We start from the raw sequence: 14,273 nt of genomic DNA, 5'->3' as shown, positions 1-14,273 counted from the left end.
ATATTGAAGTTTATGATGTAGAGATTTGAGATTAGTACATAAAAGTATAGCTGAAGGAGAGGTTAGTTGGATGCTCAAATAGGTCATAGTGGAGTTTGGAGCCCAGGAAAAAGGGAATATTTTGGAAATATCAGTTTTAATGGACTGTGGTAGAGAGATTCCAATCATGGATGATGTAGAATGATTTAGTTTATACATGGCTACCAAACTGAAGCTAAAAATAGGCATAAAGTGGGTAGTGAGCAAAGCAGGTTTGTTAGCAAAATAATTATGTTGTCGCATAGAGACAGATCTTATGGGATCGATATCCCTGAAATAAGAGAGTTAGAGATTATAGCTTGGGCTAGGAGTTCAATTACTAGAGCAAAGATCAGGGGTGAGAGTGGACACTATTGACGCGTTCCATTGATATTTGAGAAGGAATCAGAGAGGATACCCAGTGCCCAGACCTTAGCACTGAGGAAGGGGTAAAGGCCGATAATGGCTTTTTAAAAAGTTGCCTTTGATACCAAATTGGATTAGAACCACCTCCAGGTATTTCCAGTGCACTCTATCAAATGCCTTCTCTGCAAGAGAAATCAGCAGAGAAGGCATTTGATGATGTTCAGCCCAGTGAATTAGATCAATAAAACAGCAGGTCCCATCTGAGACCTATTGTTGAGGGATGAATCCTACCTGGTCTAGGTGTATGAGGTGGGGCATATGCTGAGCAAGGCGTGTTGCTCATAATTTGGCCTATAATTTAAGATCTGTATTGAGTAGAGGGATGTGGCATAGGATCATAAGGGGATTTCCCAGGTTTATGGATAGTAATGACAATAGCTTTGAGCTATCCTGATGGTATATATCCTGTATTCAAAATCTATTGAGATAGTTACATAGATGAGGTAGAAGTTGTTTGTGGTAGGGTTTGTAATAATCATTGTTGAAACCATCAGGCCCTGGAGCTTTCTGAAAGGTAGGGTTTTGATAGCAGCCCATAGTTCTTGATGTGTAAATGGATGGGAAAGGCCTTCTGGTTGAGTATTTAAAGAGGGAAGATATGATGGAGGAAAGGTCTGAATTAGTGATTGTGCTGGTTATGCATCAGTCGTGAGAGGTATAAATTATAAAGTCAGGAGTAAAAGGAACTAAAACAGCTAGTGATTTCCTTTGGATTAGTGAGTCTATGCCCCTGAAGGTCTAGAATGTAAGGAATTTTAGACTGTGCTGCTCTGCATTGATATGGTTTTGCCAGGAGTTTTCCTGCTGTATTGTCCTGAGAGAAATCAAAGCCATTTTATAAATAAGAGCTTACTTCTGTTCTGAGATTGCGAAGTTCAGCAACGTTAGTACCCGAAGGGTTAAGTTTATTGTGGGTTTCTAAGGTTCGCATACGCTCTAATAGGAATTAATAGTAGATTTGCATTTCTTCCTTTCCTGGGCACCTAATTTTAGAAAAATCCCCTGGATGACTGATTTGTGGGCATTCCAAAGACTAGTGAGGTTAGCACCAGAATCAGAGTTGTAGATGAAAGATTCACTAATCCTAAGACGTGACCTGTTCCTGGATCTCCCTAGAGTCAAGCGGCGAGGAGCTTAGGTGCCACATTTTATGGGTTGAAATGGAAGATGGTGAGAAGAGTGATGGATATTGGTGAGTGGTCAATCCACAAAATCACTGCTATGGAGGAAGCAGATACTCACTGCAGCAACACCTTGAAGGTCAGCAACAGGTCTATCCAAGAGTATGTTTTCTGTGAATTAGAGTAAAAGGAGTAGTCCCTCTAAGTGCCATGTTGATATCCTCAGCGATCATAGAAGTCTTCAAGTAGAAGGAAGAAGGACAGGGCAATGGATCTTCTTCTTTTCAAGATGCAAGAGTCAAAGGGGGGGAGTCTAGCACTTCATTGAAGTCTCCACATATAATAACTTGATGTTTGGGATAAAGTTGAATCTTTTGCACAATAGTAACATTTTTGGTGAGTATTTGGTGTGTAAATATTTACTAGTAATATGGGACTTTTTTTTAAAGATATGGACATAATTAGAAATTAACCAGAGCGGTCTTGTTCTACATGTGATAGTATAAATGAGACTGTAGAGAGAATTGCTATCATAACTCCTCTAAATTTTTTGCTAGCTTGGGAGTGAAAGATGTGAGGGAAAAGTTTATGTGTGCATTGAGCTGGGTTGATAGAGGATAGATGTGTTTCTTGGACACAAATATGGCCCTGCCCATTGGAAAATAGCTTTGCACCATAAAAGGGATCATTTAAATTATTAAAACCTTTGGCATTTAGCAAAGTAATTTTTAGGTACCTGTCAGATGAGACACAGAGAGGTCAGTGTGGCATGAAGAATACTGCGTAGCACTGTTAGCGTCAGTTACATAGTATACTGTTGGTATGGATAAAATATATATGAGCAGTCAAAATATGAACAAAGTAAAATCTGAAGGATTAATATAAACTCTGTGTATAACACAACAATGTGAACAGCAATACAAATGAGAAGAAAACAAAATAATATAAATACAGTAAACTGAGAGGCACTGTGTGCATTACACACTATAGCAATGGGGTGGGGAAAGTCTTCCAACATGGCAGCTGCTTCTCCACTAAGTTAAGTTTTAAACATCCAGTAACAAATAGTAACTACTGCATCAGGAGAGGCTTGTGTGTTGAAATCCACTGAAAGCTAAGGTGGGGCCGTGTTTTCCATGGGACAGAGATCTTTGAGTATACCTTGGCAGAAGGCTTTTTGGGTGGTGAATTGGTAACTATGCCCCAATTGTACAGCTGTTTGATCCCATCTTTGGAAGTAAGGATGGAGTTTTTCTGATTTTGATATGTGACCAACAGCTTTGTAGTTAATTCCCATCTATATGTGATTTTACTCTCCATGAGAGTAGTGGTGACTGGTGTAAATGATTTTTGTGCCTGCAATGTAGCTGCATAGGTATTGTTTTACAGTGAGATTTTAGAAAATGGTTCATGTAACCAGCACTTGAATCTGGCATCTCTCATGATATTGTCTTTAGAGTGGAAAAAATAAACTCAGGCTAGCATATCCCTGGGGAGGAAGGCTGGCAGATGTTGTGGTTTGTGTATTCTGTGGGCTAGGTCAATGAGCATATCCTGGGCCGTGAGAGAGGGAAGCAATGTGAGGAATAGTTGGTGTAAATAAGGGGCTAATTCAGCTGAAGTGATAGCTTCTGGCACTCCCCTGATTTTTATATTGTTACACCTGGAGCGGTTCTCCATGTCAGCTACTTTGAGGTGTAACTGTTGTGTGGCTTCAGAATGTTCATCCTGAACTACCGTATTATGAGTTTTGGTGGCCGCTGAAAGATGTTGCTAAATATGCTCAGTGCGTTCCTCTAGGTAGTCAATCCTGTTGTGTAAATGATTCATGAGAGCTCTCAATTCCTTCTGCATATCAGCTTGAACGGAGACTACAGTAGTATTGCCTTAAGAGAATGTTCTGAAGCAGGAGTATCTGTTGTGGAGAATGTGGCAAGAGATTGTGTGTGACAAGTGTCAGCTGTGGGGCTACAGGTCCCAGCATGTTGCCACTTTCCTGGAAGAGGTTTGTAAATATTACAATGACCAGTTGCCCTCAGAGTCCCATTTAAAATACTTGGTATCAAGCAAAGAGACACTACACAATCCAGCATATGGTATGTCCAATCTATAATATGAACCTACAGTAGGTAGTTTTCATGCATGCAATATTGTGTGTTCTAATCTAGACCTGTGCTTCCATATTGATGAATGAATGAATGAATGACAATAGTCTTAACAGCTAAACTTTCTTTCATATAAAGTTTATAATCTGTAAGCAAAGCTAGAGGGATTCTGATTGGCCAACAACGCACTCTTGATCCTAACATAAAAATACTTCACTTGTAATTACTGTAAATAGTAATTAAAGTCACTATAGTGTTTACCAGGTAAACAAGTCACCCTTTCACCATTTTCCATGAGTACCCCCTCGAGTCTAATTACTCTTAATAAATACTTCTTTACTTCTTGTAGGCAACCTTGCAAACAACCTCCTTTGTAAAGTTTAATTGGATAGCAGAGAGCTATTAGCCATCCTTGTGTTTTGTTAAACATAGTTGACCTGTGTCAAAACATGGCCTGCATAAGAATGTGTGTGCAAAAGCAAGTTGCAACTCTACACAAACACTTGCCTTAACCACTTTACAACCACACTATAGCTGAAGGATGGCTACAGTGCGGTTGTTCAGTTCTTGGAGGGCATCATATGACATCCTCCCATAACACACCCCCCACGCGCCCCCAGGAGCTGTCGGTGATTGCTGTGTCCAACGGACACAGCTGATCACATGACTAGATAAAAGGTCAATCAGAGTGGCCTTTTACCACATGATCAGCTGTGTCCAACGACACTGCATGTCAGGAAGTAAATACAGTTGCCAAATAGCGGCAGCACTTTCCTCATGCTGTCACAGTGTGACAAAAGTAATGCCAATAACCAGCAAATGCCACAAAGCAGATCTGCACTGCTAATCAGGGCACTGATGATCAGTGTACAGTTGTGCTGCCCAGCAGTGCCACCCAGCAGTTTCCAGCAGTGCCACCCAGCAGTTTCCAGCAGTGCCACCCAGCAGTTTCCAGCAGTGCCATCCAGCAGTTGTGCCCATTATTGCCCCGCAGTTCCACTCATCATTGCTCATCAGTGCCGCCAGTCAGTGCCATCAGTCAGTGCCGCCAGTCAGTGCCACCCATCAGTGCTGTCTATCAGTGCCACCTATCAGTGCCCAGTCAAAAATAGCACTTTCTTCCTCTACCAACCCTGAAATTGCTTAACAGTCCTTCCCCTGAAGTACAAACAAAATAATCCAATAAGCAAAAATAAGTGACTACCCAAACATATTATAACCTATGTAAAAAATATCAAATATAATATAAATAAAGTCCCATACACCTAAAGTCCAAAAAAAGTCCAAAATCTTTAAAAGTGATCTCTTAATTTATCTTTATCCCCGGATTGGATTGGTGACACGTTCCAAATAATCTTCCGGTACCTCAAAAAAACAAAAAACTCAACATAGTGTGTTACCCTAAACAAAATATGTATATTATGTGCCACACGTGTAACATGCAAAAAGAACACTAAAAGTGTCACAGCAATCGTGAAATCCTCAGGGTATGATTAAAGTAAACCACTTCACTGCACACAATAGATGGAGTGCATAATTACCCCCTTTCAAGATAAAGTCAGCATAGAGTCCATATTTAAAGATGAAACTGTCTCCACACATGGATCAGATAACGTCTCCTGCCTTTTCCACAGACCTCATAAAATAGACCAGGGATCAGCGTATATATAAAAATATAACAAATTTTATTGTAGCAACTTACACTTTAGGTTAGACGAGTACAGCTTCCATACACTAGGAACGTCCCATATGTAGAGCCCACTCCTTCGTGGTGGCTGTTAACAGCCTCTTAGTCTTACTGCCGAGAGAGCCAGGTAACCATGGGAGTCTTAGGGGTAGGAACTACCGCGTGTTCCCGAATCCAAGATGGCCGTCCCGGCACTTCCGGAAAGCGTCAATGCGTCTCAACGTCACGTGCCCCGGACGCGTTTCGTCACATCCGGACTTTTTCAACAGGGATCCCTGTTGAAAAAGTCCGGATGTGACGAAACGCGTCCGGGGCACGTGACGTTGAGACGCATTGACGCTTTCCGGAAGTGCCGGGACGGCCATCTTGGATTCGGGAACACGCGGTAGTTCCTACCCCTAAGACTCCCATGGTTACCTGGCTCTCTCGGCAGTAAGACTAAGAGGCTGTTAACAGCCACCACGAAGGAGTGGGCTCTACATATGGGACGTTCCTAGTGTATGGAAGCTGTACTCGTCTAACCTAAAGTGTAAGTTGCTACAATAAAATTTGTTATATTTTTATATATACGCTGATCCCTGGTCTATTTTATGAGGTCTGTGGAAAAGGCAGGAGACGTTATCTGATCCATGTGTGGAGACAGTTTCATCTTTAAATATGGACTCTATGCTGACTTTATCTTGAAAGGGGGTAATTATGCACTCCATCTATTGTGTGCAGTGAAGTGGTTTACTTTAATCATACCCTGAGGATTTCACGATTGCTGTGACACTTTTAGTGTTCTTTTTGCATGTTACACGTGTGGCACATAATATACATATTTTGTTTAGGGTAACACACTATGTTGAGTTTTTTGTTTTTTTGAGGTACCGGAAGATTATTTGGAACGTGTCACCTATCAGTGCCCATCATTGCTGCATATCAGTGCAGCATCACCAGTGCCTCCTCATCAATGACCACCAGTGCCGCCTCCTCAGTGCCACCTCAGCAGTGCAGCCTATCAGTGTCCATCAGTGCTGCCTATCCATGACACCTCATCAGTGCCCAGCAGTGCCAATCAGTGCTGCTTATCAGTGCCCATCAGTGCTGCCTATCAGTGCACATCAGTGAAGGAGAAAAAATACCTGTTTGCAAAATTTTATAATAGAAACGGAGAACAACTTTTTTTTTCAAATGTTTTTGTTTTTTTGTTTAAAGTTCAAAATATAAAAACCCCATTGGCAATTAAATACCACCAAAAGAAAGCTCTATTTGTGAGAAAAAATGCATAAACATTTCATCTGGGTACAGTGTTGCATTACTGTGCAATTGTCATTCAAAGTGCAATTGTCATTCAAAGTGCAGCTTTCAGTGCAACAGCACTGAAAGCTGAAAACTGACCTGGGCAGGAAGGGGGGTAAAAGTACCCATTAGGCAAGTGATTAAAGGAGCATTGATCTCAAACTATATGTAGATGCAATACTTTTAACAGCTTGGTTTTAACTACTACACTATGAAATGCTGTTCTGTGTTTACTTCAGCATAATGGAGGAGTAAGAAGGAGTGACTGCCCATAAGATCAAAGAGGAGAAGATTGCCTTTTTTCCTAAGGAGAGATTATTGACCCCATTGGGAAAAGTACATCTAGACCTAAAACATATGTTCTTAGGTCTAAGTGTGAAGGTGCACTAAGGCGGATTAGTCTGAGTTTGGGACTTTCACAGACTGATTATGTTTAATCTTTTGTTCTATTTTACTGAGCACTCTTTATTACACAGAGTTTTTTTTTTATATTGGTTTAACAAATATGTATGCATTTAATTTTATGCATTTATGTTACATGTATTTTCATGTTTTTGATTTAGTTTGTTTGGTAAGGGAGGGCTGCATATATCTTTCTATATTTGTAATTATAAAGTGTGAAAATACACATTGATGTGAGCTGCACCCGATCACGAATTCACAGCCAGTTTTTCATTACATTATAGTTGTCACTGCACTCTTGTGTTTAGCTTAAATTGGGTAGCACAGAATTCACACTACACCAGGGCTTAAAATTTCCACTCGCCTGCTTGCATTTGGCGAGTGGGAATAATGTGGGGGAGAGTACTGGCAAATCCGGAGCCACTATAAAGCAGCACAGGCAGCTGGGTAGACAGACACTGTCTCCTGGCACGCCCATCATGTCACAGTAGCCCCACCTACAGCCCCAGGGCATGCCCACCTGAGTGGCCGGGCCTGCGCTCAGTAGGTTTGTCTTGGGGTTGCCGGGATGGCGTTCATGGAGAAGCGGCTGTCCAATAAGCTGTCTCTGGATGACACCATACCGCTCACCGCCGTCATAGAGGCCAGCCAGATCCTGCAGTCCCACACTGTGAGTGTATTATTATTATTATACAGGATTTATATAGCACCAACAGTTTGCTCAGCGCTTTACAATATAAAGGGAGACAATACAGCAACAATACAGTTCAATACAAGAGGGATAGGAGGGTATTTGTGTGTATGGACTACAGGGAGGGCTGCGTGTATTCCCATGTGTGATCTCTACCACTCCTGTACAGGATACATGGGGGGTGTACATCACAGATCACTGATAAATGGAGAGTGTACACTATAGATCACTGACACATGTTGGGTGTACACTATAGATCACTGATACATGGAGGGTGTACACTATAGATCATTGATACATGGAGGGTGTACATCACAGATCACTGATACATGGTGGGAGCACACTATAGATTACTGATACATGGAGGGTATACATCACAAATCACTGATACATGGAGGGTGCACAGTATAGATCACTGACACATGTTGGGTGTACACTATAGTTCACTGATACATGGTGGGTGCACACCATAACTCACTGATACATGGTGGGTGCACACCATAAATCACTGATACATGGAGGGTGCACACCATAAATCACTGATACATGGAGGGTGCACACCATAAATCACTGATAAATGGAGGGTGCACACCATAAATCACTGATAAATGGAGGGTGCACACCAAAGATCACTGATAATTGGAAGGTGCACACCATAGATCACTGATACATGAAGGGTGTACTCTGATGGTAAATGGGGGCTCTGATGGTAAAGGGGGACTGGTAGAGGAGGACATGGGATGAGGGAGATGGGACTGGAGAAGAAGAAAGACATGGGATGGAGGAGGTGTTTACATTGCTTTATTAATATTATTAAAATATGTTGTTGTTAATTTTTATTCTGCATAAACATTTCACAGTGTAATTTCATGAGATAATTTATGAGGGCATGTTTAGTGGTGAAATTAGGGGTTGGGTGAGGCAACTGGTGGCGAGCAACTCTTAAGGCCTGCTAGTAGCCAAGGACTTGAAGTTTTAAGCCCTACACTACACTATAGACACTATATAAAATTAATAAATCCAAGTATTTCATACTACCATCCATATATCACCACATATCAGAAGACAAATCTCTCAGGCCTCATTTTCTAAGCTCCTAATTCTCACAACACATTATTAACTATATCACCAAAGTTTCAAAACCTTACTAATGAGTCTATATCTTGGGCAGTAAAAGTGCCTTACCAAAATGATTATATTGTCTTATATCTTTTACTTATTACTATCTCTTCCCATAACTTTGTTCCAAATCTACCTTAAATCCCCCCAAAAGGTCACAGATAACTTTATTTGGGGTAACGAGAAAGCAAAAATCCATGTCTCTTTATGCTTCCAAGCCACAGGTCGGCATAATCATAACCATCCATCAATGGTCTTTTGCCTTGAAATGGACTGCGATTGAACATTAGATGCTTCTCACACTGGGAAACTGTAAAAATAAAATCTTAAACAGATGGTATTTCACACCTCAAAAATTGGTGCATTACTTCCCCCAGAGTCACTCCCCACTCTTTATGAGTAATTGTGGAAAAGTTGGTTCTATATATCATATCCTGTGAAAGTATTCAATACATTCCCACTTCTGGAAAGAAATCTTCCACTTTATCACCTATGTTACCCAAATAACGTGCTCCCCAGACCCAGCTTTGGCACTATTCAGAATTGGTATCAAGACATGGCCTTCACATACTACATATATTCTTTTACAAACCTTTAAAGCTGCAAAACTAGCTCTAGCTAGAGCTTTGAAAGAGAAGGAATCCCCATTACTATCACACAGTAGTGAATATTCTTAGTATGCACACATCATATGAAAATATGTTTGCCCGTATACACAATGGGGATTATTTACTAAAACTGCATTATGCTAAATCCGGAGCAACTCTGCATATAAACTAATTTGTTTTAATGTGGAAGTATAGTCAAATCCTAAGTCCACTTATCGTTTTTGCCCCTACCTAAGCTAGCTCTCTCCCTCTTCCTCTCCACAGATGTATACTTTACTTGAATCTGACAGCCATGTCCTCCGGGTGTTTGTTTAGAATTTGGCTGTGTCTGTGTTTTACAACCCCATAGGGGTTGATTTACTAAAAGCAAATGGCTATAGGAATTTGCCCCAGAGCTTAGTGAATGTGGTGAAGTTTCACTTTTCAAAGAATGCCCAATTACATGCAAGGATGATGGAAGTCAGCAAGGCTTCTCCTCATTCATTACGCTTGGGGGAAAATTCCCATGCAAAGTGAGCAATCCTATTTGCCTTTATGAAAGGGAAACGTTACCCACAACTTGGTAAAAAAAATTGTTGTTTAGCAAGTAACATATACTCACCGGCCTCTTTATTAGTTCCACCTTGCTAGTATCGGGTTGGACCCCCTTTTGCCATCAGAACTGCCTCCATTCTTCGTGACATAGATTCAACAAGGTGTTGGAAACATTCCTCAGAGATTTTAGTCCATATTGACATGCCACCCCCCTCTGCCAATCCCTCCACTAGCTTCCGATTGCGCAACGGATCAAATTTAAAATCCTAACACTGACGCACAAAGCCATCCACCACACTGCCCCGAACTACATCACTGACCTAATATCCAAGTACCGCCCAGCACGCACACTCCGCTCCTCACAAGACCTCCTTCTCTCTAGTTCCCTGGTCTCCTCCTCCCATGCCTCCAGGACTTCTCCAGGGTGTCACCCATCCTCTGGAACTCCCTTCCCCAACCCATCAGATTATCACCTACTCTCCTCTCCTTTAGGTGCACCCTGAAAACCCATCTCTGCAGGGAAGCCTACCCCCTGCTAACTTGACCGACCTCCTCCACTCTTCCTACCACTCCATCCCCCACAGCTATCTCCTCCTGTACCACTATCCCGTCCCTTCTAGATTGTAAGCTCAAAAGAGCAGGGCCCTCAATCCCCTCATGTTTTGCATTGTATTGGTATTGTTCTGTCACATGTTCTGTCCCCCTTTGTAATGTACAGCGCTGAGCGAACTATTGGCGCTTTATAAATACTGTATAATAATAATAATCATCTTCCAGGTTTTATTGTCAAAACTTAATAAAACAAGCTGAACTTAGAAGCTGATTGGTGATCATGCTTACCTGCACCAGATTATGAGTGCTCCAGTTTTAGTAAATCTACATCAATGTTTGGCACAAGTTTCAAGCCAAGTGGACCTTCTGGTTTAAGGACACTAGAAGTATAGTCTAATTTTCACATCCCAGCACATTATACTGCATCTATGCCTACAATTCCCCTTTTTCCTTAATTTACATCTTGGACCTTTCTACATTTTTTCATGTTTTTTTCTTTTTGTTCTCAGTCAAACATCAATAACATCTTCACAGGTGCTGATCTCAATGTCAATCATTATATCTACCACTAGACATAAAAAAGGTAGAGGTTAACTAAACTGGTTAATAATCAGTTTTACCTAACATGAAACTAATCTTTTACTGTATGTTTAATCTAGATATTTCTTGATTTTGATACAGATGCAACTTTTTGTATTGTAAACCTTGAAAAATAATCTTAATAAAAATCTATAGTTAACGAAAAATCAACAACCTTTCTTACAGCTTAATTAACAATACCTAAATATTTCACTTGATCAGGAAACACTGGCTTCTGTAATTTTCATAATTAAAGTGTTACTAGACCCAAGACCCTACATTCACTATATCTGGTCTCGCATAGTACACAAAAAAATGAAAGTGCAATTAGTTTTGTAAATATAAACTGCTAAATACCTTTTCTCATCAGCAGTTAGAGCCACTGGTTAAAGCTTGTAGAGGAGTTTTCATTCTGCTCTAGGAGGATGCAAAACCCCTGACCCTCTGTCTCAACAGTGCTGATTGGCCCTGTGTTGATCACATGCACTCTCCCAAGAAAAAAAAAAACCTCTCTAGCAATACACACTAAACAGAGCATGTGCAAAAGGGCTACGGGTTCAGTCTGTCTTATCAGCGTGGACATTTGAACAACAGGAGGGGCAGAGAAGTTAGGATCAAACAGCCTTTTTTACACAATACAGAAGATTAACCCCTTAGGTTCCACAGTGAGTATAGCAAGCATGCTTTACTGCATCTAAAGACTGATTTTACTGTTGTGGGTTTAGTAACACTTTAAAAATTAGTAAATTCTACATCCACCAACAAGAATCCCCTAGTAACATTTATCATGCTGAAAAAGCTCAATTTGGTGATTTTAAATTTTCTAAGGAAGTTTAGAGCAACCTTTTTTCTAATGTCGCTTTTCATGCAGGTTTCTTGAACTTAGATCAATGCTTAGCTTAATTCCTTAATTTGCCTTTGCTAAAATTTTCCCTGTGCAACATTTACCAGCCAGGTTTTTAAGTAGTTGTGAATGTGGCCAACGGAAGGTGCTGAATCTGGGTAATCTATTCATTTTCCCAACTTTGGTTAATACAACGCTGCTTTTAAGATTACCCAAGAGACCACTGGGGATTTGGTGTGTGCACCATTTCAATCTTGCTCAAGTCTGAAAATTTTGATTTTTGAAGCAAATACTTTTAAAGTCTATGGGCAGTACTTCTTATTAAATTCTGGCCACTTGTAGGGCTAATAAGCAACCTAATGTCAAACAAAAAGCATGAGAAGCAAGGCACTGTCATTTACAGTGCTTATTAACCAGGTATTGTTAAAAAAAAAAGGCATAGGAAGCCAGGCACTACCCTGGGTGACATGGACCCATGGCAAAATACATAAATAAATAATTGTTCCTTGCACGGAATTGTTACCTTGCCCTAAAAGCTCCAACACACATTGATAATATGGTTTCTGTGAACTCACTTTATAGAAATGGGTCTGAGTTATTCATTCCTTAAAATTATTAGCTTGTGTGCTAAAGCTGACAAAGGGTAAAAGCTACACACTGCATCATAGGTTATTCCTTATTTCTACTAGTGAACCAGAAGAGTTTTCAGCCAAAGGTTCTTAATTTCATGAACTTTGCAAATCCCAGGGACATGAACCCATGATAACAAACCAAATTTAGTTAAAATAAAATAGTGCCTTTTTTCCATGAACATCTTGGTATGGGGAACTGACCGGATGTTAATTAGGATTTTGTTTCACCAAAGTTTGCATGATCAGGGGATCTGATCTTTGTCTATAATTAACCTGTGAAGGCGATAAGAGAACAGGGAAAATTGGAAATAAACTTTCTTGTTCCTTGTTTCATGGAATTGCCACCCACCCCCACATTCACAGCAGTTATAGCTATGGGAAAAAGAGGAGATATGCATTATAGGCAGTCATAGTGAAAAGTAATAAAAAAATAGAGGATTAATAGCAATTTAGTTATTAAAAATATATATTAGCTTATTTGGTTAGTTAATTTGTTAGTTAATTTGCAAGTTAATTAGTTATAAAATGTTTTAATTGGAGCAGATAATTGGTTACTTTGGGGGTCTATTTATAAATTTTTCCAGACGAAATTCACACAACGTTAGCCCAAAATGTTAACTTTTCTAATTGGATTCAACTGAAAAATAATGTGCAAATCCTGGGTGAAAGCAGTGTGAACCTTGTGTGAAAACATTTATACATAGACCCCTTGGTGTCAGGTTAATTAATAATTTATAGGATGTTTTTAATCACTAGTGAATTACAATCATTGAATTCAAAACACAACATTGGAAAATACCCTTCTAGAAATCCAAACTACACACACTATCACCATACAGCAATGGCATATGAATCAAAATTATGTGTATCTGGGGATATGTTTAGGATAAAAGGTATACAACAAATTACTAAAAATATTGAGATTGATATTAAATATACAAAATGCATAACACATTAAACAAACCAGAAAGTGAACATTAAGTATAAAAAGTATGGCAAGTCACTTTTCAATAGACAAAATATATGTTATCTTTAGACCTCAGGAGTTTCCTCAAGACATCAAGCGCAAACCAGAAAAGGCAGCTAAATATCTCTGCTCCTCCAACTGTCTCTATCACTTGCAGTTTCACTACTCTTGCTACTCAGACCCTAGATCACTAACATGCTCTGAAATTGACTCTTCATAAATCTTGTTGTATCTCAGTGTGACAATTTCTAAGTCAGATCTGAGCCAGTAAAATGTCAGAAGTGATAACAGCAATTAGTTATTGAAACATACCATTTAATTGCAAATGTCTGTCAGGTACTATATGGGAAAATGGTAAAAAAAGGTGACAAATTTACTGACAGTTACTATAGCATACATTGTAATGCACTCATGCAACAATGAAGTTGATGATGAACAAAAATAAGAAGCATTGTGACTAACAGAGGCAAAGACACCGCTGTAATACACTGCAGATATAAAAATGTATAAAGGTGAGAGAAATACTAGAAAATCACTGTATCTAGTAGTGATAAAGCCCTGAGAAACATTGCTAATGTACAAGAGTTTACAATGCTGGAGAACAAATTGAGGCAAAAAGTAGATTTTTCTTAGCAATATGGATTAATTATTTGCTAGAATGGTTGTCAGACTTGAAATACTTCTGTGTAGCAAAGAGCAGTTTCTGT

This window comes from Staurois parvus, unplaced genomic scaffold, assembly GCF_062004578.1.
Source record: "Staurois parvus isolate SC_StPar_1 unplaced genomic scaffold, SC_StPar_1.0 ptg000122l, whole genome shotgun sequence".
NCBI classification, from domain to species: Eukaryota; Metazoa; Chordata; class Amphibia; order Anura; family Ranidae; genus Staurois; species Staurois parvus.
The sequence above is the reverse complement of the archived record's forward strand: the minus strand, read 5'-3'. Positions refer to the sequence as shown.